The sequence below is a fragment of the Aulonocara sp. 'chitande type north' Nkhata Bay genome, linkage group LG3, assembly GCF_057382095.1.
Source record: "Aulonocara sp. 'chitande type north' Nkhata Bay isolate Kocher_YH1m ecotype deep benthic linkage group LG3, A_spYH_male_GT1.1, whole genome shotgun sequence".
In the NCBI taxonomy this organism is placed as follows: domain Eukaryota; kingdom Metazoa; phylum Chordata; class Actinopteri; order Cichliformes; family Cichlidae; genus Aulonocara; species Aulonocara sp. 'chitande type north' Nkhata Bay.
The window spans coordinates 64,674,159-64,695,433 of record NC_141346.1 but is presented as its reverse complement, the minus strand read 5'-3'; the positions used below and the strand labels follow the sequence as shown (position 1 = coordinate 64,695,433).

Sequence of the window (21,275 nt, the reverse complement as noted above, 5' to 3'; positions counted from 1 at the left end):
TAGTGTTCTGCAAACTGTGAGATTGATCATAATTAGAATGTAAAGTCTTAATTAGGTAAAGGATAGGATAATTATAATCCATAAAGCCTCAGCCTATTCCTTTTTCAGTTACTGTTACTGTACTTCTATGTAAAATGATAACTTGTGTTGTTGTTGTTGACCGAAATAAATTTCACTTCACTTAAATTCACTTAAAGTCTTAATTATAGCTAACAAGAAATGGAATCATTTGAATAAGGGTTACCTTTAACATTAAAACTCCACAACTGCTGGAATCCTGTTGCTTGTTGTGTTGCATAGTCTGTAACTGCCACTCCATGGTGTCTTCATGCCCTCTCATCCTCAGAAAATTCCTAGTTGAACAAAAATGTTTGTAATGAAACAAGAAATGTTTTATCTAAGAATAATACCTCAGTATCATGCATACCTCCAGTTGCGCAGAATTTTCCTGTCATAAACACCTTCATTCCCCATGGGGTCTATGAGCAGTATTTTCTGTGCAGAAATGTTGACAATCTGAAGAAGAAGTTAATAAATTAAAAAATTACAATAGTTTGTGCCACTGAAAACGTATTTAAAAAAACACTTTGTGCAAGAAACTGCTTCACAACAAATTACGCAAATTAATAACTATATGAACACATACCACAAGAATCCAGTGCGTACCAAAGTTCACAGGGCACAGCCACATGTCTTCAACTGGGAACTTCATCTGTGGGATTGGAAGTGCAGAGTAATTTGGATTTACTTAGGTACCATGCGTCTTAGGGTGTTTTCAAATATAGTCTTCTTTAAAGGAACCGAACTCTTTCCTCAGCAACAGAAAGGAGTCAACTGTTTGGACCACTTCTGAACTTTCAACATACCTTGTTGAGGCATCTGAACTGTCCAGAAAACAACGAGCTTGCAACTACTGAACAGAGCAGGTGTGCAGCATTCTGCACAAGTATACAAAAATGTTAGAGAGCAGTAAATACGTTTTTTTTTTTTTATATCAAAATTAGCAGGCAAAGGACATTTCTTACTTTCCTTTCGTCTCTCAATGACACGGTGCAGATATGCATCAATGACCTGTTTTGAAAAATCAGAGTTTATACAACAACAGCAACAATTTTTGAAGTAACTGCTTGAGTGCTGTACACAAAAACATCTAAAGGAATATAATTGCTGACAAAGGTTCTTTCTGCATATACTGAAACTGGATATTATGATGTCACAGATGTCACAACATCTGTGTTGTGGTTGATAACATTTTTTCCTGTTGAAGTGAATGGGTGAAACCTTAGAGTTTTGCAATATAAACCCCCCGACCTACCCGCACATTTTAAACTATTAATGGTCTCTGCACTGCAAATGCTTCAGAAGGAGCAGAACCTCGAAATCAGAATCAATAATGATAAGTTCTCTTACCTCATCAGAAACCACCGTGACCCCTGCAGTGTTCGAAAAGAGGAATCAAATAACTTTTATGTTCCAACAACTGACTCCAGGCGCCCAGTATCCTTTGCACGCCATAGCCTCTTTACTAAAAGAAAAATATGATAAGTTAGCTCAGGCATGCATGAGATTTTTAGTGGATAAGCTGGGTAAAGGCCGACGGGCCACAACAGGAAAAAAGTCAATACAATAGGCATGCATTTACACGCAGAGAAATAGGAAAGGTACAGCGGGTGGGCAAAATAGAAAATTACTGACAGGCAGATCCATTTCTAGACTTCTACAATCTCAGTGCACTTTGTGTTACATTTCCGGAGCCCTATCCCGAACGATTATCGCCAGAAAACAGGTCAGTAGAAATGTTGAATATCATTTGCGATAAGAAAAGTAGTCTGCTTAAAAAGTCCTGTAGAAAATATATGATAGAATGCCGCGACGTGATACATCGAATGTTACCACTATGGAAAAAGGGACCGGAACCAGGTGTAGATGCTTTAACATCAAATAAAACTAGTGCAGGCTCTAGCATAGAACATAAACCTACCGCAGGAAAAGCTAGTCTTGCATGCTCAGCCGTTCAGCCTACAGCCCCACTCCCTTACGAAGATGAGACCGAATTAATAGTCGCTGTAGCAGCTGCACGCAAACAACGTCAGCATTCTGATCTAACCAGCTTAAAAGAAAGTGACGAAAAACCCGAATCATATGCAACGGATCTTAGCCATCTCTTTGAACAAGATCAGGAAAATCAATATATACGCCGCGAGGAAGAATTATCAGAACATAGAAAAAGAGAAAAACTTTTGAAAGAAGAATGTGAGGAACTTATGAAAAACAATTTAGACGACTGTGAAGAAAAACTTTTGCATCAGGCAGTGTCCACGATAGACACCCACATGAAACGCCACGATATCGTGGCTAGAGGTTTAGAGGTAGCTAAAGAAATACCTATTACCAGAACTCTAATAAAGACTTATCTAAAAGGAAAAAAGGAAAAACAAAGCCAGAAAAACAAAGGTCCTTACGCCAACACTCGCGGTAGTAAACAAACAGAATCAAAATCTAGTGACGTCAATGACACTTACCCCTTTATGATAACAGGAGATCAGTGTTGTATTCAGCCCCCTAAAATCTCAGAATTAGTGGTAACTATTAAAGAGCTTCCCAATCCTCTTAAAAATCCTACAGCCTTTGTCTTTGCATTACAGAGAAGTACCAGATATCACCATTTGGGTGGTCCGGATTACAGGTACATATTGTGTCAATGCATTCCTGGAGTAACCGAGTCACAACTCATAGGAGAGATAGGTGAATTAGATCCAAAGCATGATAAAGCATCCACAACTGCAGAGTTCTTGTGGGTAAATGATGACAAAATCACCGATTTCTTTAAGAATCTAAAGAAATTCCTGCTAACAATGTCCAGAGACAAAATTGACTTAAATGCAGTAACTATGTGTAAACAGAAGCCTGATGAATCTATCCTAGTATTCATAAAACGCTTTATGCACTGTTGGACTAACGAGACATGCATGCCAGAGGATGGAAATGATCAGATTTTCATTACTACCTTTTTGAACAATATCCACCCTGAATGCTCTCAGTTGCTAAAAGTGACAGCTACTAATAATCTCTACGAACTGAGTAAAGATGCCTTTTTAAAGCTTGTAAAACTGAAGGCCAGTGCAGATCTTTTCCCTACTACCACAAAAGCTAAAAGTGTTAAGATGATGTTGAATTTTGATGTTGTAGATCCAGAAGAAAGTGAGAAACTAATGTATGCAGGATCACCTGCTCCAGCACAGCAGGGAGGTTTCAGAGGACAGAAAGATAAGAGTAGAGATGTGTGTTTTTGCTGTGGAAAGATAGGACATTGGTCTAGGGAGTGTCAGTTTGCAGCCTCCAACAGGGCACACGCGCCTCAACCACAGAACGCAGGACAAGTTCCTGCCACTAGGCGTCAGCAGAGCTCTTCCAGTCAAGGTAACTGGCAACCACAAGGAGCACGCAATAATGGCTCCACACCTAGGCCGCAGCCTTACAACCCGCATTATAACCCACAAGGTAGACAAGCTAGAGGTGCAAATTTAGCTCAGTTTTCCAGCAGCCGCAGACACCCAGATCATGAATCAGAATGGGAAAGGGTGCGTTACAATTCTCACCATGATCTCTTCCCATCATCTGATAATCCCCTGCTGGACCGCCAGTAGGGAGGCCCAGGTGAGAATAAGGGACAGCAGTGTGAGGCACTACACACGATGCTGCATTTGCAATTGTCCCCTAATACAGAGCACTTGCCCATATTAGAAGTAGAAATAGATGGTAAGAAATACCCATTTTTAGTGGATAGTGGAGCCACTAAAAGTTCACTGTCTGGAAAATTCTATAATGGGCCTGTTTCCTCTGTGTGTATCAACACTATGGGAATTAATGGAACTATAGTGCAATGCCCTAAAACTCATTCTCTAAAGACACGTTGGGGCCCAAAACCAGAATAAGTCACATATCATCCATTTGTAATTATCCCAAATTCGCCTGTGAATTTATTAGGCAGAGATTTAATGGCAAAAATGAATTTGTGTATTTCATTTAACACAAAGGGTGAAATGTTTGCTGACACTGATAACAGTTATGTGTTCTCTGCCCTGTGCACCGACATCATGGAGAAGGAACAGCCTCTGTGTCAGCTGGACGCCTCAGCAGAGAATGAACTCAACACCTTTTTGTCTGGTATTCCACGCCACACACTGTGCCAAACACGTGTACAGATACCACTACCAGGTAATCCCACACCTGGGAGCCACACTTTTGTTTCTCTCACACTGTTCAACAACATGATAACTGCTCACACAAGTGAAGGTCAAACAGTGATTTTGTCACATAACTCAAATATAGGTTACGACATAACTAAACCATGTCGACACATAGATCTAACCTACCCTATCCACTGTACTATTTCTGCAGTTATGTTGCCAGCTGAATACCAGAATATGACATTATGGTCTAAAGGTGAGAATGATGTGGGATTTATTGACTGCACACCTTATCACGCACAGCTGAAACACAACAAGCCAGTATATGTCAAGCAATATCCCATTTCCGCCGAAAAAGCCGCAGCCCTAGATGTCATCATAGGAGATTTATTGACTACAGGAGTAATAAAGCCCACAGTATCTCCATATAACACTCCTGTCAATCCTGTGCCAAAGCCTAACAAACCTGGCGTATGGCGTTTCACACAAGACTTAAGGCAAATTAATGCAGTCATTATGCCTCTGCCACCTCTCGTCCCAGACGTTCCCAGCATATTGACATCCATTCCATCCACAGCTACACATTTTACCGTGGTGGACCTGTGTTCCGCCTTTTTCTCGGTGCCTGTGCATGAAGACACACAGCCGTTATTTGCATTCACACATAGAAATAAGCAGTACACTTGGACCCGTCTGCCCCAAGGCATGGTAGATAGCTCTGCTGCTTTCTCAATGGTGGTCCGTGCTACCCTGGACAGCTTCACTCCTCCGGAGGGCTGTACCCTGATCCAGTATGTGGATGACCTCCTCCTCTGTGCTCCGAGTGAGGAACTATGTCAAACTGCTACACACATGCTTCTCCAGCACCTCCAACAGACTGGCCACAAAGCATCGGCAAAGAAAATGCAGTATTGTCAGACTTCTGTTCAATATTTGGGATTCACATTGTCTCACGGAAAACGTTCCATGACTGCAGACAGGGTCAAAGCTGTGACCTCCGTCCCTCGGCCCACTACACAGAAGGAAATGTTGTCCTTCTTAGGCATGGTGAACTATTGCAGACAGACTGTCAGACTATTGCAGACTGTTGTAAAAAAGACAAGCCCCCTCGAATACTGTGGTCGACAGAAATGACTGCCTCTTTCAATGCATTAAAGGGAGCGCTGACCTCCGCCCCTTGTTTGGGTCTGCCTGACTACCACTTACCGTTCCACCTGTACGTCACAGAGAACGGCACAACCTGCACAGGTGTACTGGCCCAAGAGCATGGCAGTGGCTACCGTCCAGTAGCCTTCTATTCAAAGGTGCTGCCTGTGGTTGTTCAGGGGATGCCGGCCTGCCTGAGGGCAGTAGCAGCTTGCTCTATCATGATAAGGGACTGCGAGAAGCTCACACTCTCACATGACACTATTCTACACACCAATCACCAGGTCACGACCATTCTAGCAAACATAACTACACAACATATGACTGCACAACGTCGCTCAGGTTATGAAGCTACACTGACCTCCACAGCAAATCTCACTATAAAGGCGAGCAGCACACCCAATTCGCCAGCACATTTATTGATCCGTATGCTGTGTTCCTCTGACCGACAGGACGGCTCAGACGAGCTTGATGTTCATGACTGCATGACACGTATACAGGAATCCACAGCACCACGTCCAGATTTAGAGCAAACACCTATTCCAGACTCAGCCACGGTTTATGTGGACGGGTCCTGTTCAAGGCCGAATGACAACTCATTTCTTTGTGGCTACTCAGTGGTGACATTGCCTGACATCATACTAGAGGCTCACTCATTACCATTTCACTCAGCACAAAAAGCAGAGCTCATGGCTTTAATTCGCGCCTGTGAGCTACATGTGGATAAGCGTGTGACAATTTACACAGACAGCTGCTATGCATTTGGCGTCGTACATGACTTTGGCACATTGTGGAGACAAAGAGGATTTAGATCGGCTGATGGAAAACCGATCGCTAATTCTGATCTTGTGCAAAGACTTTTGCAGGCTATACAGCTACCATCGGCCGTTGCAGTCGTTAAAACGAAAGGACACAGTACAGCTGACACAGACGAAGCAACAGGTAATGCCCTAGCAGGCGTGACTGCCAAGGCTGCAGCTGGGTCACAGCTCCCACCTCCACAGGAAGTATTATCTGTGCCCCTACAGCTGCCACTTGTTACACTCCCAGACTATTTAGAAACAAATGTTGATTTAAAATTCATACAAGAGCAGGCCTCTGCATCTGATTACACCTATTGGGAGAATAATGACTGTACCTTAGATGACAGGGATGGCCTATACAAAAATCTTGAGGGTTTGATTGCCCTCCCATCTTCCCTGCTGCCAGTCCTTGTCTGACATTTTCACGGTGTGAGTCATGTCGGACAAAGAGGGGTAATAGGGGCAATAAAATCAAGATTTGTAATTGAAAAAACATCACATGCACTAAAAAGCATATTGGCAACTTGTCTAACATGTGCACGAACTAATGTAGGAAAACCAAAAGCAAAACATCAGCATTTACCACAACCAGATTTTCCATTTCATACATTAGAATCAGAATCAGAAAGGGGTTTATTGCCAAATGTTGAGCAGGTTTACAACATTAGGAAATTGCTGCGGTGCTTCAGTGCAAACATAGTGTCATAAATAGCACTTAAATAGACATGAAAAAATAAAAGTAGGAATAAGAATTAAAAGTGCTACGTAGAAAGATATGTGCATGAGATATACATGAGATATATACATGAGAATAAGAATTAAAAGTGCTGCGTAGAAAGATATATACATGAGTGCAGGTGGTGATCAGTGCCAAACATGGAATGATGCAGTGACACAGCGTAGGGTCATGTGTTAGTGGCGGGGACAGTCATATGGTTATTGTTCATGTGTCCAACAGCAGAGGGGAAGAAACTGTTCTTATGGCGAGAGGTTCTGGTTACAAATTGATTTTACACACATGCCAGCACAAGGAAGCATCAAGTACTTATTGGTAATAGTGGATCAATTTAGTAAATGGGTAGAAGCTTATCCAACCTCAAAAGAAACTGCAGAAGTAGTCTGTCAAAAGTTGAGCAATGAAATAATACCCAGATTCGGGATACCTCACCAAATTAACAGTGATAGAGGACCTTCATTCACATCAGAAGTAATTCAAAAGTGTGCTAAAACTTTAGGAATAGACTGGAAATATCATGTGCCATACCACCCTCAGAGTTCAGGAGTTGTAGAAAGAATGAATAGGACCATAAAAAATCGCCTGACTAAAGCAATGATAGAAACAGGAATGACCTGGATCAAATTACTTCCTCAAGTCCTCTGTGAGATTAGAATGACTCCATCTGCAGCAACCAAATTATCTCCATTTGAAATAATCATGGGAAGACCATTTCCAACACCATGGTCAGCTTCCAGAGGGGCACCGCTATTGGAAGGGGATGTAGATACTGCATTGTCCGACTATGTCCACAATTTGGTAGAAACACTGAATAATAACTATCAGAAAGTTTGTCTCTCCCAGCCTCTCCCCTCCACAGTTCCAACGCACAAGTGGAGACCAGGGGATGCGGTGTTGGTGAAGTCGCTAAAACCAAGGAAACTCGGGGAGGCCGCGTTTTCCAGCCCCCAGACTGTACTGGCAGTGACGAGAACCAGCATCCTTACAGACGGACAACCTCAGTGGATACACGCCAGCAGGGTTAAGACCAGCCCAATCAGACCATCTCAGGCATCGGATCAAGCAGACGACGTCTCCGGCGAGCCAGCGCCCGGATCCAATACACCTACACACACGCAATCACTGATTAACACACAACGCCTGAAGGAGCCACAACAAGGTACTCGAACATCCAGCAGGAATAGAAAGCCGAAAGTACCACATGATGTCTAATCTGATAAAGCTAGACTCATTCCATCCTGATAATGGAGAAAATGAAATGCCCATTGTCATCATACGACGCTTATTCAATGTCTCTCGAACCTGGGACCAGGCCAGGAGACGACTGAAGAACTGTTTTTTCTTATATATTTAGGTTATTTATCATATCTATCGCATTAATTTTAGGATTTTTCTTTACTATTTTCTATTGTAGACTGCAACCATGTTCACATTTTTGCAGGTCATATTTTGCTAATGATACCTCATGCTCTATTTTGCAAGACACCCACCTAGTATGCTCCTTACGTTCCCTAAAATCAGTAAATAGCAATATAGATGCCACTAATAAACCCTTTTATGCACCCCCTATAGCAGGAGTTAACTCCTGGTATGAAAATGCTAGAACAGCTGCTCGTGATTTAGGAAACAGTAACTGTTATGTCTGTTCAAAGGGTAATCCAGAACAGGTTATAGTGGGATACCCAATCTCAGGTTTTCCCTTGACAAAGATACTATTCAATAATGATAAAAAGGGGCCCTTAACAGCAACCATGATGGAAGCGCGAGTAGAACTAAGTCCTTTAGATTGTTTACTCATATACACAGGACAAGTCTCTGGTACAGATGTCAGCATGATTGACAACACTACCTACCCCTGCATAAAGCGCCCCGAAGACCGGACTGAACCTCTTTCGCCCCCAACACAGGTGCGCCATCACCCAAATATCTCGATGATATGCATACATCGACCAAAGCTTAAAAACATAACTTATGACGCACAAAACTATACATTCTTTTCTGAATCTCCAGGAGCACGCTGTACCGAAACATGGTTAGCAGCGAGTATTGACAGGACACAAGATAGAGATATGTTTTCTTATATACAGGCATATGTGAGTAAGTATTCAGTAAAAATCTTGCATGCCCCCAACGCACTGAACGACTCATATTGGGGAGGCATATTAAAAGGCTATACAGCTTCGCGCCTGACCAGACCAATCCCACATGCTTATTGGATGTGCAATAATACTCTTAGATTAGCTCTACCTGTTAATTGGACCGGCACCTGTGGTCTAGTAACTTTAGCTCAGGAACTACTAATACAACAAACCTCGGATCTGCCTGTATCCAGCAGACGTACAAAACGCTCCACTTACTCACATAATGTTTACATAGATGCTATAGGAGTTCCACGCGGGATACCAAAGGAATTAAAGCACAAGGAGAAATATCCGCAGGGTTTGCCTCAATACTACCGTGGATACAGGTAAACAAAAATGTAGCCTGGATCAATTATGTTTATTACCATCAGCAAAGACATATTAATCTGACCAATACGGCCCTTAAGGCCCTAGGAGAACAGATGTCTGCTACCTCTTTAATGACCATGCAAAATAGGATGGCCTTAGACATGCTGTTAGCTGAGAAAGGAGGTGTTTGCGCGATGTTTTGAGATGTTTGCTGTACTTTCATTCCCAATAATACCGCCCCTAACGGTTCATTCACGCAAGCTATGAATAAACTTGAAGCATTGCAGATAGAACTAAGAGCCAATGCAGGTCACGGTCAGTGGCTAGACAAGTGGCTGCAGGACATGTTTGGAAAATGGAAGGAACTAATTGTAGCTTTTGTAACCATTGTAGCATGTATTATTTTGTTTTTGATGATTATTGTCTGTTGTGTGATGCCATGTATACGCTCAATGATGACCCGTATAGCTACTATTACAGCTACCTCAATGTATTTACAATTGGCACAAATTGACCCAGATGATGTGCCAGATGTCGCCAATGATGATCCTGATGTATATATTAAGCATTAGGTTGTGAATTACTCCGTTATCAAAGAAGGGAATGAAGTTTTTTCTTTTATTTCTCTTTTTACTTTTTCTTTTTTCTTAGACTTTTGATATCAAGCTTGCTCGGAGGACAAGTTACATTTATGATTTTCCTTTAGATTATGTTATTACATTTTGCCTTTATATTGTGTTATTATTGTGTGATAATAAAAGAAGGGAACTGTTAGATATTTTAGTATTTTGGGAGCATGTACTGAATACCTTTTTTGATGATATTATACAAAGGACCCTGTTTCTCCAATGCCCTTTGTTTAAACTTCATCTCCTCTTGCTGTCACCCCACGGCAACTTCCTTTGGCCTGCTGGTCTGGAAAATCCAACAGTTCATCTATATGTAAAGAAGGCACTTAAACTGGAACAGGCATAGCTGCGTTGATCCTGCCATGGTACAATAGGACAGTGCATTCCTCGAGTGCACATTAAGTTTGCAGCCTGCTAAAGATCACACACCATTGATTATGTGCCTCTAGGTATATATGGTTAAACATTTCCTAATGCAAATAACTACATGTAGTATTCTACCATGTGCAAACTTATATCACTAAAGGATTTTAAATGTCTAGTGTTTAATGGACCTGTCAAAAGTATGTTGAGATTATAGAAGGTCCCTTTCAGAGCTAGGGGGAACTTCCTTATATGGTTGTAACTTGTAACTTGTAACTTGTTGACACACGAACCCTTCTGCCTATAAAAACCCTGCACAGAAGAATAAACTTTGAGTTGATTTTGGGAAAGCAACCTGAACAGTCTCTGTATCATTTTGTTCTCCTAACTGCTCCCGACGTCGTAACTAACCCGCTGAACGGCATACCTGAGTGTTACTTTGAATAATTAATCTTATACAAAACTCTGCTTATCGCTGCCCACGCCTCAGGAGGAAACTCGATCCACGGATGACGGAGATTTCCTTCACTTTGCATGTTTCTTTATATCCAATATGAGTTGAAGACTGTATAATGCAAACAAAGTCATGCAACAGTCAATCAAGTTGCAACGCCAAACTGGCAGCAAATGACCAATGGGTCAAAAAGAGTTGTTCACTATGCCACCTTCATTTTCTTTTTTTTCTTTTTTTCTTTTTCTTTTTTTTTTTTTTGTCCCGTTTGGATCTATAGCCATCAGAATTGTTGTCTTAAGGCCAAGAAAGATGCCAAGCGGATTTATTTTACCAAGTGGATCATCATGGCCTTGCCATATTGGTCCATTTGATTGACCTTTATTATAATTATGAATTTATTTTATTTTCAGTTGCTACAAACGGGAAAGACATGACTGTGGGATAGGACAGGGGGAAAGAATGAAAGAAAGAGAGGGAGAGAAAGAAAACCAAAGGGGAGACGAGACGGTGAGAAGGGGGGGAAGAGAGAAAAAAAACCAAACTGTTAGGGGTGAACAGTTATCAAACACTCAGGTGAAGAAATGACACTCAGACAGTTCAACAGTTAACGTGCACGGGTGATAGCTCAACAAGACTCACACCCCTACACTTGTCTTGCATCTTTATTTATACACTTCAGTATAGTGATGTCACATGGCAAAGTAAAGATAAAACAGGAACTTAGCTGCACGCTCTTCACTCGTGAGGGGAGAACATGCAGTTCCTGTAACTTAATCTAACAATAACAGCTTGTTTTCACAACTCATTGTGGTGTTGTGATGTGACTGTTCAGAGAGTTCATGATAGAAAGACGTTTGCATAAGCAGAAATATTAAACACTTATCAGTATATCACTCAGTTGCATTTCTTTCCGGTCTCAAAATATCTAAATGAAGTGTCAACATCAAAATGAACACTTTGTTCTGCAATACTTTGTTCTGCAAAACACAAGCATGATGATGAGTACATTTTGATACATTCTTACAGTGTATAAAATATGAACACTTTTATAAGCACAAAATAACTTTTTCCTTAACACAAACAAACAAAAAAAACGAAACACCTGGGTCACCTGTATGGAGAAAAAAAAAACAGAAGAGACAGCAAACAACAAAGAGCAACATAATAAGAAAAAAAAAAGCACCATCACAATAAACTAGCTAGCAGTAGATATCAATAGTTACTAAATAATAAACGATATTGTGCAGCACGCAAGATAGACAGCGCACAATGTGCTTTGAGGCAGCAGCCAAGAAAGCTGTAGTCCGCGTCTGTGAATACCCATGTGTACACCTGTGTGCATACCTGTGTGGATCAGCATGCTTGCATTCCAAAGGTTTCTCCATGTAATGATCTGCTAGGGAGTGTGGGGAGCCACAGCCCTGTCCTCTATGGTATGAAGCAGGTATGGAGGAGATCAAAACTCCAGACATCCAGAGGCCCCCAGAACACAAGAGACCAAGGAAGACCCACAGAGGGGCAGCCGCGCCACTGTCCCAGTAATCAGAATCAGAATCAGAATCAGAAAGGGGTTTATTGCCAAATGTTGAGCAGGTTTACAACATTAGGAAAATGCTGCGGTGCTTCAGTGCAAACATAGTGTCATAAATAGCACTTAAATAGACATGAAAAAATAAAAGTAGGAATAAGAATTAAAAGTGCTACGTAGAAAGATATGTGCATGAGATATACATGAGATATATACATGAGAATAAGAATTAAAAGTGCTGCGTAGAAAGATATATACATGAGTGCAGGTGGTGATCAGTGCCAAACATGGAATGATGCAGTGACACAGCGTAGGGTCATGTGTTAATGGCGGGGACAGTCATATGGTTATTGTTCATGTTTCCAACAGCAGAGGGGAAGAAACTGTTCTTATGGCGAGAGGTTCTGGTGCGAATGGACCGGAGCCTCCTGCCTGAGGGGAGCAGGTCAAACAGACTGTGTCCAGGGTGAGAAGGGTCAGCTGAGATCCGAGCTGCACGCCGCAATGTCCCGGAGACTGCAGCGCACAACACGCTGCAGTCTCTGTTTGTCCCTGATAGTGGCTCCAGCGTACCACACGGTGATGGAGGAGGTGAGGATGGACTCAATGATTGCAGTGTAGAACTGCATCATCGTCCGTGTTGGCAGGTTGAATTTCTTCAGCTGCCTCAGGAAGTACATCCTCTGCTGGGCTTTCTTGATGACGGAGGTGATGGTGGGCTCCCACTTCAGGTCATGGGTGATGGTGGTACCCAGGAAGCGGAATGAGTCCACAGAGGTGATGGGGGTGTCAGTCAGGATGATGGGGGGTAGTGGGGCTGTGTGCTTCCTGAAGTCCACAATAATCTCCACTGTCTTCTGGGCATTTAGCATCAGGTTGTTGTGGCTGCACCAGGACACCAGATGTTCAACCTCCCTCCTGTAGGCAGACTCATCCCCGTCCGAGATGAGCCCAATAACGGTGGTGTCATCTGCAAACTTGATTAGCTTGACAGACTGGTGGGTGGAGGTGCAGCAGTTGGTGTACAGGGAGAAGAGCAGAGGAGAAAGAACACAGCCCTGAGGGGAGCCGGTGCTGATGGTCCGGGAGTCCGAGACATTCTTTCCCAGCCTCACATGCTGCTTCCTGTCCGTCAGGAAGTCAGTGATCCACCGGCAGATGGGATCAGGCACATTCATCTGGGAAAGCTTGCCTCGGAGATGGTCTGGAAGGATGGTGTTGAAGGCAGAGCTGAAGTCCACAAACAGGATCCTGGCATAGGTTCCTGGGGAGTCCAGATGCTGCAGGATGAAGTGTAGGGCCATGTTGATGGCGTAGTCTACAGACCTGTTGGCTCTATATGCAAACTGCAGGGGATCCAGGAGGGGGGCCGTGAGGGTCTTGAGATGGGAGAGAACTAGGCGCTCAAATGACTTCATGACCACAGATGTCAGAGCCACGGGTCTGTAGTCATTTAGTCCAGTGATCCTAGGTTTCTTGGGGACAGGAATTATGGTAGAGGACTTGAAGCAGGCAGGCACATGACATGCCTGCAGTGAGGAGTTGAAAATGCCAGAAAACACTGGGGCCAGCTCGTTTGCACAGTGTCTGAGGGTGGCAGGAGACACGCCGTCTGGGCCGGGAGCTTTCCGAGCATTCAGATTCTTAAACTGCTTCCTCACATCTGCTTCATGAAGTAAGAGCTGAGGAGAGTCCCAGATGAGGGCTCATTCAGCAGCCGCGCAGCAGAAGCCAGGGGGAGTTGCAGTGACGCGCCCGTGAGCTCCGCCGGCAGCCAGCTGTGCCTGAGTGACCGAGCCCCAGGCCGAGAGGCCGGGGGCACCCCACCTCCGAAGTGGCGTCTGATACCCAACCTGACATATAGACACAGACATACAGGCACACACAGACACAAACATCCATTCCCACCCTCATGCTCTCATATGCACTTACTCCACACTCAACCGACATGGAGACAGACATAAAGAGATGCTGTATACACGATCACACTCCCCAAGCGTACTCTACGAACCGGGTCTAGGTACCCTTGCCCCTGGAGGGGGGAACTGCACCCAGACCCAGGTGGTGTTACCCTTTTCCCTGCGGTGGGGAGAGGCAGACCGCCCCGACTCCGCAGCAGCAGGGAGGCCCCACACCCCAGACCGCAGTCGGACGGCCAACTCCTCCTAGCCCCCCCGCTCCAGCAGGCCGCAGAGAACGGGGGTGAGAGAAGACTCCAAACCTCCCTCCACCCGCTCATTGTAGTGTTGATGCATGTGTGTTCTAAGGTGCAATTAAAACCCAGGAGGGCATGGAGCTACCTGCCAGAGAGCAGCAGGTAAGCGCATAGTCCCTCCTGCTAGCCCTCAATGTCTACGTGTATTTAAAATTGAGAGGTGGGCAACGATGCCAGGGGTGAGGTGTACACCCTGATGGTAACTTGGACTCCGTGTATTGTGCCCACCCCCAAGATCCTATATGTATGTGTAATGAGGGTGTGAGTAATGTGAATGTCTAAGTTGTGGGATAAAATTGAGGCAGAGGCAGCCAGAAGGGGACGGGGGGGGGACGGGGGGGGGTAGCCTCCTCTGCACCCTGGTGACATACCCCTACTCCAAGGCCCTGCATGTGTGGGTGGTTGTGGTGGAGCGGGAAGAGGGAGGCAGCTGGAGATGGGGAGGGAAGGAAGGGAGGGGCAGGTGACCCCTCCCTGGGGCCAGCTCCCCCACTGACCCCAGTAAGCACCCCCATACTCCGCGACCCGCCAGGGAAAGGGGGCCCAGGCCCATCCAGACTGGGGCCCAGCGCAGCAGTGCCCCCCGGCCCCACAGAGCCCGGGACAGTCCACCCAACCCCACCACAGAGAAAACTGCACCCACCCCCATCCACTCATCTTCCAGATTACATGAGACGATAGACACCCAGGCTGAGATCTTCCTCCACCTCTCCTATATCTCCCCCTCCTGCAGAGAGTTCCTGAGGAGCTCCTGCAAGGTGTGACAATCTCCCTCACCAGTTGAAGAGCCCCCCAGGTGGCTCGACACACCGGCGGCACCATGCGCCAGGGATGGGCCCCCATGCACCCACCCGCCCATAACCCCGGCAACACACAAACCAGGACCCAAGGCCTCGAGGCCCGACCAGGGCCCCAGCCCAGAGATGGAGCGCCCCCAGAACCTCACGCCCATCCCGGACCCACCCAGGGGCAGACAGGCTACCAGGTCAGTAACCCACGTCAGTCAGCACAGACCCTCCCCTAGCCCCGCTGCACGCAGCCACGAGGAAACAGTCAGAAAAGAGCCCCCAACCGGACAGGACCGCTACCCCGGGTTGAGCCCCCCAAGGAAGATGCCTCCGGGGAACCCCCCGATGCCCTAAGCCTGTCCCTACACCCACACCAATCACAACATTGAAGGCGGGACCAAACTATGACCCCCCACCCCCACTAGGTGATGAAGCTGATCAAAGGAGCCCAGAGCAATTGATCTGATGTGGTGGCAGAGGCTGTATCAAGACTAATGTAATCTAATAGATACTTTCTATATTGGTTAGAATTAAGATTGTTTTTATTTTTCCAGTTCATGAGGACAGTTTTCTTGGCTATGCATAGGGCAGTGAAAACCATATGGGCTATATTCTTTTCTGAAGTGACATTATCTAAGCTGCCCAACAAACACACCAAGGGGGAAGTTGGAATGTTACATTTCAGACACTTTGATAAGTCTTCACATACCTCGCGCCAAAACTTCTGCACTGGTGGACAGAACCAAAGAGCGTGAATGTAATTGTCTGGTGTATTGCTTTGACAGTGTGAGCAGTTGTTGGAAGATGTAAAGCCCATCTTGAACATCCGATGACCTGTATAGTGCACTCTATGTAGTATTTTGTATTGTATTAATTGCAGACTGGGATTTTTAATCAATTTAAAGGTTTTTAAGCATACCTGAGACCAGAAGTTTTGGTCTAAACTAACTGATAAATCTGCTTCCCACTTTGCAATAGGAAGGGATATTGATTCATCTAATTTAGAAAGTGTTCTGTATATTTTAGATAATAATTTGGGGGATTTAAGAGTAAGGAAATGTGCCACACTTGGTGGTGTTTGTAATTCAACTTGACTGAGGTTAAATTTCTTTTTTATTATGGATTTAATTTGTTGATATTCTAAAAATCTTTTCTTGTTGATCACATATTGTGCAACTAGTCTGTCAAATGGGATACATTCTGTTCCCTCTAATATATGTTCTAAGTATTTAATTCCTTTACAACTCCATTCTGGGAAATTAATCATATTATTGTTTTGTAATATGTCAGGGTTATTCCAGATACAGTGGGGCAAAAAAGTATTTAGTCAGCCACCGATTGTGCAAGTTCCCCCACTTAAAATGATGACAGAGGTCAGTAATTTGCACCAGAGGTACACTTCAACTGTGAGAGACAGAAAAAGTGTGAAAAAGAAATCCATGAATTCACATGGTAGGATTTGTAAAGAATTTATTCGTAAATCAGGGTGGAAAATAAGTATTTGGTCAATAACAAAAATACAACTCAATACTCAACACCCTGAACACGCCCGATCTTGTCTGATCTCGGAAGCCAAGCTGGGTCGGGCCTGGTCAGTACTTGGATGGGAGACTGCCTGGGAATACCAGGTGCCGTAAGCTTTTGCATTTCAACACACAAATGACAGTTTAAATATTGAAACGGATCTGAGGCACTCTTTAAGCTCATTTTCGAATAGGATGGTTAGTGAGTCTCGTGCAAAGAGCTCTTCCACTCATGTAGTAATGTCAAATTCTTCAAGCTTTACATCAATATCACTGTACATGCACAGAGCACCTGTAGATGTTTTTGTGCAAACACTCACAATTGTTTATGACGTGAATATTGCAGCATTAAGTATGCATTATAACTGTGCTGTCATGTGCAGCTATTAAAAATAAAAGTAGAAACTAATCAATATCCTTCACTCTAAATTGTTTTTTAAATCCCAATAAATGGGTTACAGTATCTACATGAACCCCGTTGTCGAGGAAGCCTCTCACTTAAAGCCATACCAGCCTGTTCTCATCTGATCTCTGAAGCTAAGCAGGGGCGGTCCTGCATAGTCGCGTCACCTTCACCTTGCTCCATGTTAGAAACTCCATGATGTCGTGTTCCCTGCTCAGGGTAGCACACTGATGCGCATTTATTCAGTATTCTTCGGGGCCGCAGTCGGCAGCCAATAAGAGTTAAAACTCGTTGCACATGAGTGTCAGGTTGACACTGTGCCCGCTGCACGCTACAAGGTTAACAAGTTCCTCACTACTGAGCCCAGACGGACTAGCCGTAGACATTCTCTACATTTACAGAATAAATAACTTCGTGTATTTCCTAAATATTTCGTTCTTGTTGTTTTTTTTTTGTTTTGCACAAAAGCGAAATGCAATCAGGAGCGTTGTCATGAAGCTTTTCCTCAAGCTGCCTCCACTGAGTGAGCAGCGGCGCCCTCTGCAGTTTGTGTGTGGAAGTGCATAAGCTTACAGCACCTGGTATTCCCAGGCGGTCTCCCATCCAAGTACTGACCAGGCCCAACCCTGCTTAGCTTCCGAGATCAGACGAGATCGGGTGTGTTCAGGGTGGTATGGCCGTAAGCGAGGTAAATGCGCTATAAAAGACCTTTTATACTTGGCAAATGTCACACACTTTAAAATATAGGATTGTACTAAGCTTCACATGTTACAGCGAAAACATGCAAACCTTTGTTGTGAACTGCAGCTTCAACACTGAGCTGCAAAAATACTTTTCCCGCGCTAACGTCACCATAATAACACATGTTACTTTCTCACAGCACAGTGTTAAAGTGACAGAGAGCACACAGTGTGTTAGGACCATTTGGAAGTCCAACATTTTTGTGGTTTGGACAATTCAACTTATATACAGGACATAAAAACGTAAGCATGACTGTGTCATCACAGCATGTATAAAGAGGCTGTTTCTGAAGCAGTCGCTCGCTTACGGCCACACCACCCTGAACGCGCCCGATCTCGTCTGATCTCGGAAGCCAAGCTGGGTCGGGCCTGGTCAGTACTTGGATGGGAGACTGCCTGGGAATACCAGGTGCCGTAAGCTTTTGCATTTCAACACACAAATGACAGTTTAAATGTTGAAACGGATCTGAGGCACTCTTTAAGCTCATTTTCGAATAGGATGGTTAGTGAGTCTCGCGCAAAGAGCTCTTCCACTCATGTAGTAATGTCAAATTCTTCAAGCGTTACATCAATATCACTGTACATGCACAGAGCACCTGTAGATGTTTTTGTGCAAACACTCACAATTGTTTATGACGTGAATATTGCAGCATTAAGTATGCATTATAACTGTGCTGTCATGTGCAGCTATTAAAAATAAAAGTAGAAACTAATCAATATCCTTCACTCTAAATTGTTTTTTAAATCCCAATAAATGGGTTACAGTATCTACATGAACCCCGTTGTCGAGGAAGCCTCTCACTTACGGCCATACCAGCCTGTTCTCATCTGATCTCTGAAGCTAAGCAGGGGCGGTCCTGCATAGTCGCGTCACCTTCACCTTGCTCCATGTTAGAAACTCCATGATATCGTGTTCCCTGCTCAGGGTAGCACACTGATGCGCATTTATTCAGTATTCTTCGGGGCCGCAGTCGGCAGCCAAAAAGAGTTAAAACTCGTTGCACATGAGTGTCAGGTTGACACTGTGCACGCTACAAGGTTAACAAGTTCCTCACTACTGAGCCCAGACGGACTAGCCGTAGACATTCTCTACATTTATAGAATAAATAACTTTGTGTATTTCCTAAATATTTCGTTCTTGTTGTTTTTTTTTGTTTTGTTTTGCACAAAAGCGAAATGCAATCAGGAGCGTTGTCATGAAGCTTTTCCTCAAGCTGCCTCCACTGAGTGAGCAGCGGCGCCCTCTGCAGTTTGTGTGTGGAAGTGCAAAAGCTTACAGCACCTGGTATTCCCAGGCGGTCTCCCATCCAAGTACTGACCAGGCCGACCCTGCTTAGCTTCCGAGATCAGATGAGATCGGGCGTGTTCAGGGTGGTATGGCCGTAAGCGAAAGGTCAGCTCAGAAACGGTGTTTTTATATATGCTATAATGACACATACACGCTTACGTTTTTGTTTTCTATATTTAAGTTAAAATGTCCAAACGACAAAAATGTTGGACTTCCAAATCGACCCAACACACTGTGTGCTCTCTGTCACTTTAACACTGTGCTGTAATCAACGAACATGTCTTCTTATCGTGATGTTACTGCGGGAAAAGCATTTTTGGAGCTCAATTTGAAGCTGCAGTTAATAACGAAGGTTTGCATGTTGTCGCTGTAACATATGAAGTTTAGCACAATAATATATATCAAACTGTGTAACATTTGCCACCAATAAAAGGTCTTTTTCACAGCTCTTCCATCGCTTACGGCCACACCACCCTGAACACGCCCGATCTTGTCTGATCTCGGAAGCCAAGCTGGGTCGGGCCTGGTCAGTACTTGGATGGGAAACCACCTGGGAATACCAGGTGCTGTAAGCTTTTGCACTTCCACACACAAACTGCAGAGGGCACTTCTGCTCCTGCTTGTGCTTAGAGGCATGAGAAGTTAACATTTATGGGTGATAAAATCCTTTTTCTATATTTTTAACATGAGAATATCAGTTTTCCATCTTGTGTTCCAGAGTAATCGGACAAAAGACAAACGTAGAACAAGGAAAAAAGAGGCCAAGTGTCTCACCTATAAAACAAAATTACTGTTTTCTGAATAGTCTCACACAGATAAACATTTGCAGGGAATACCTTTTCCTTCAAAACAAACGTCACAGACTGTGTTTTTCTTTACTGATTGTATTTGAGTAGAAACTCAGATTAAAATGGCATCAGTGCTCATAAAATGATTTAACTGTAAAAGTAGGTGTAGTGGATCACTTTGCATACATCTAGATAAAAGTGCAGTAAGCAAAGACTACAGTGGTCATTGAGCAGCTGTTCCTATAATGTGAATCTGGGATAAAGGCACAGATTATTTGTTTGCCTTTGTTTCCTGGTTCTTTCTTTCTTATCCAAATGGAAAAAGAGAGAATAAAAGTACTGTTTACAAGCAGCTTATCTATCTCATTGTGCCCACTATCATAAAATCTTGGTTGTACTGAGCACTGAGCCATCTACCACTCAAAATTGAACCTGTGTGGGACAACAACAAAGTCCAGTATACTAAGTTTCAGTAATGTGCAGTTTTTTCTGTGGAAGATGTAAATCTAAATAGATGTCCTATTGTATGCATAATATACCACTGAACTTTATAAAACAACTTCTAAAAGCAAATTTCGATTTATTTTAGATTTTCTCAAATCCAAACAGTGCTAAAAGCATACACACAGTCAAATATTTTTCATACGAGGTGCTGAAGGTTCTGCAATGTTCTGTCAGTGCGCCCCAGGGCAGCTGTGGCTACAATGTAGCTGCCATTACCAGTGTGTGAATGTGTGTGTGAATGTGTGAATGACTGAATGTAGTGTAAAGCTCTTTGGGGTCCTTGGGGACTAAGTAAAGCGCTGTACAAATACAGGCCATTTACTGTGCGTGTGTTTATGCTCAAGTGTATGAATAAATTAGTCAGTTTTAAACAGTTGCAATTTAAACAGTAAAAGAGTGGCACTATATTTATATATTTATAAAGAATTTCAAACAACAATTAATTGATGCTCAAAGCAGGTTTATTTAATTAATATCCAGATTTCCAATTAGTTCCCAATTCATTCAGCAGCAAATCACATCACCAGTCACTTCAAGGCTGTATGTATTATTGTAAGGTAGACCCTACAATAATACATACAGAGAACCCAACAATCGTATGACCCCCTATGAGCAAGCACTTTGGCGACAGTGGGAAGGAAAAACTCCCTTTTTACAGGAAGAAACCTCCGGCAGAACCAGGCTCAGGTCGGGGCGGCCATCTGCTGCGATCGGTTGGGGTGAGAGA

At 43.8% G+C, this 21,275-nt stretch overlaps 1 long non-coding RNA gene and 4 other non-coding genes across 5 annotated transcripts in view; 2 read left to right on the top strand and 3 right to left on the bottom strand.

Annotated features, from left to right (window-relative positions):
• The window catches only part of LOC147336563 (uncharacterized), a 420,745-nt gene that overhangs the window by 152,611 nt on the left and 246,859 nt on the right, over window positions 1-21,275 (bottom strand). The window lies entirely within an intron of this gene.
• LOC147336578 (5S ribosomal RNA) lies at window positions 17,795-17,913 on the bottom strand. The gene has a single exon (XR_015128685.1). It is a non-coding gene; the product is annotated as a 5S ribosomal RNA (ribosomal RNA).
• LOC147336577 (5S ribosomal RNA) lies at window positions 18,271-18,389 on the top strand. Its single transcript, XR_015128693.1, has one exon. It is a non-coding gene; the product is annotated as a 5S ribosomal RNA (ribosomal RNA).
• On the bottom strand, window positions 19,239-19,356 carry LOC147336576 (5S ribosomal RNA). Its single transcript, XR_015128690.1, has one exon. It is a non-coding gene; the product is annotated as a 5S ribosomal RNA (ribosomal RNA).
• On the top strand, window positions 19,713-19,831 carry LOC147336575 (5S ribosomal RNA). The gene has a single exon (XR_015128698.1). It is a non-coding gene; the product is annotated as a 5S ribosomal RNA (ribosomal RNA).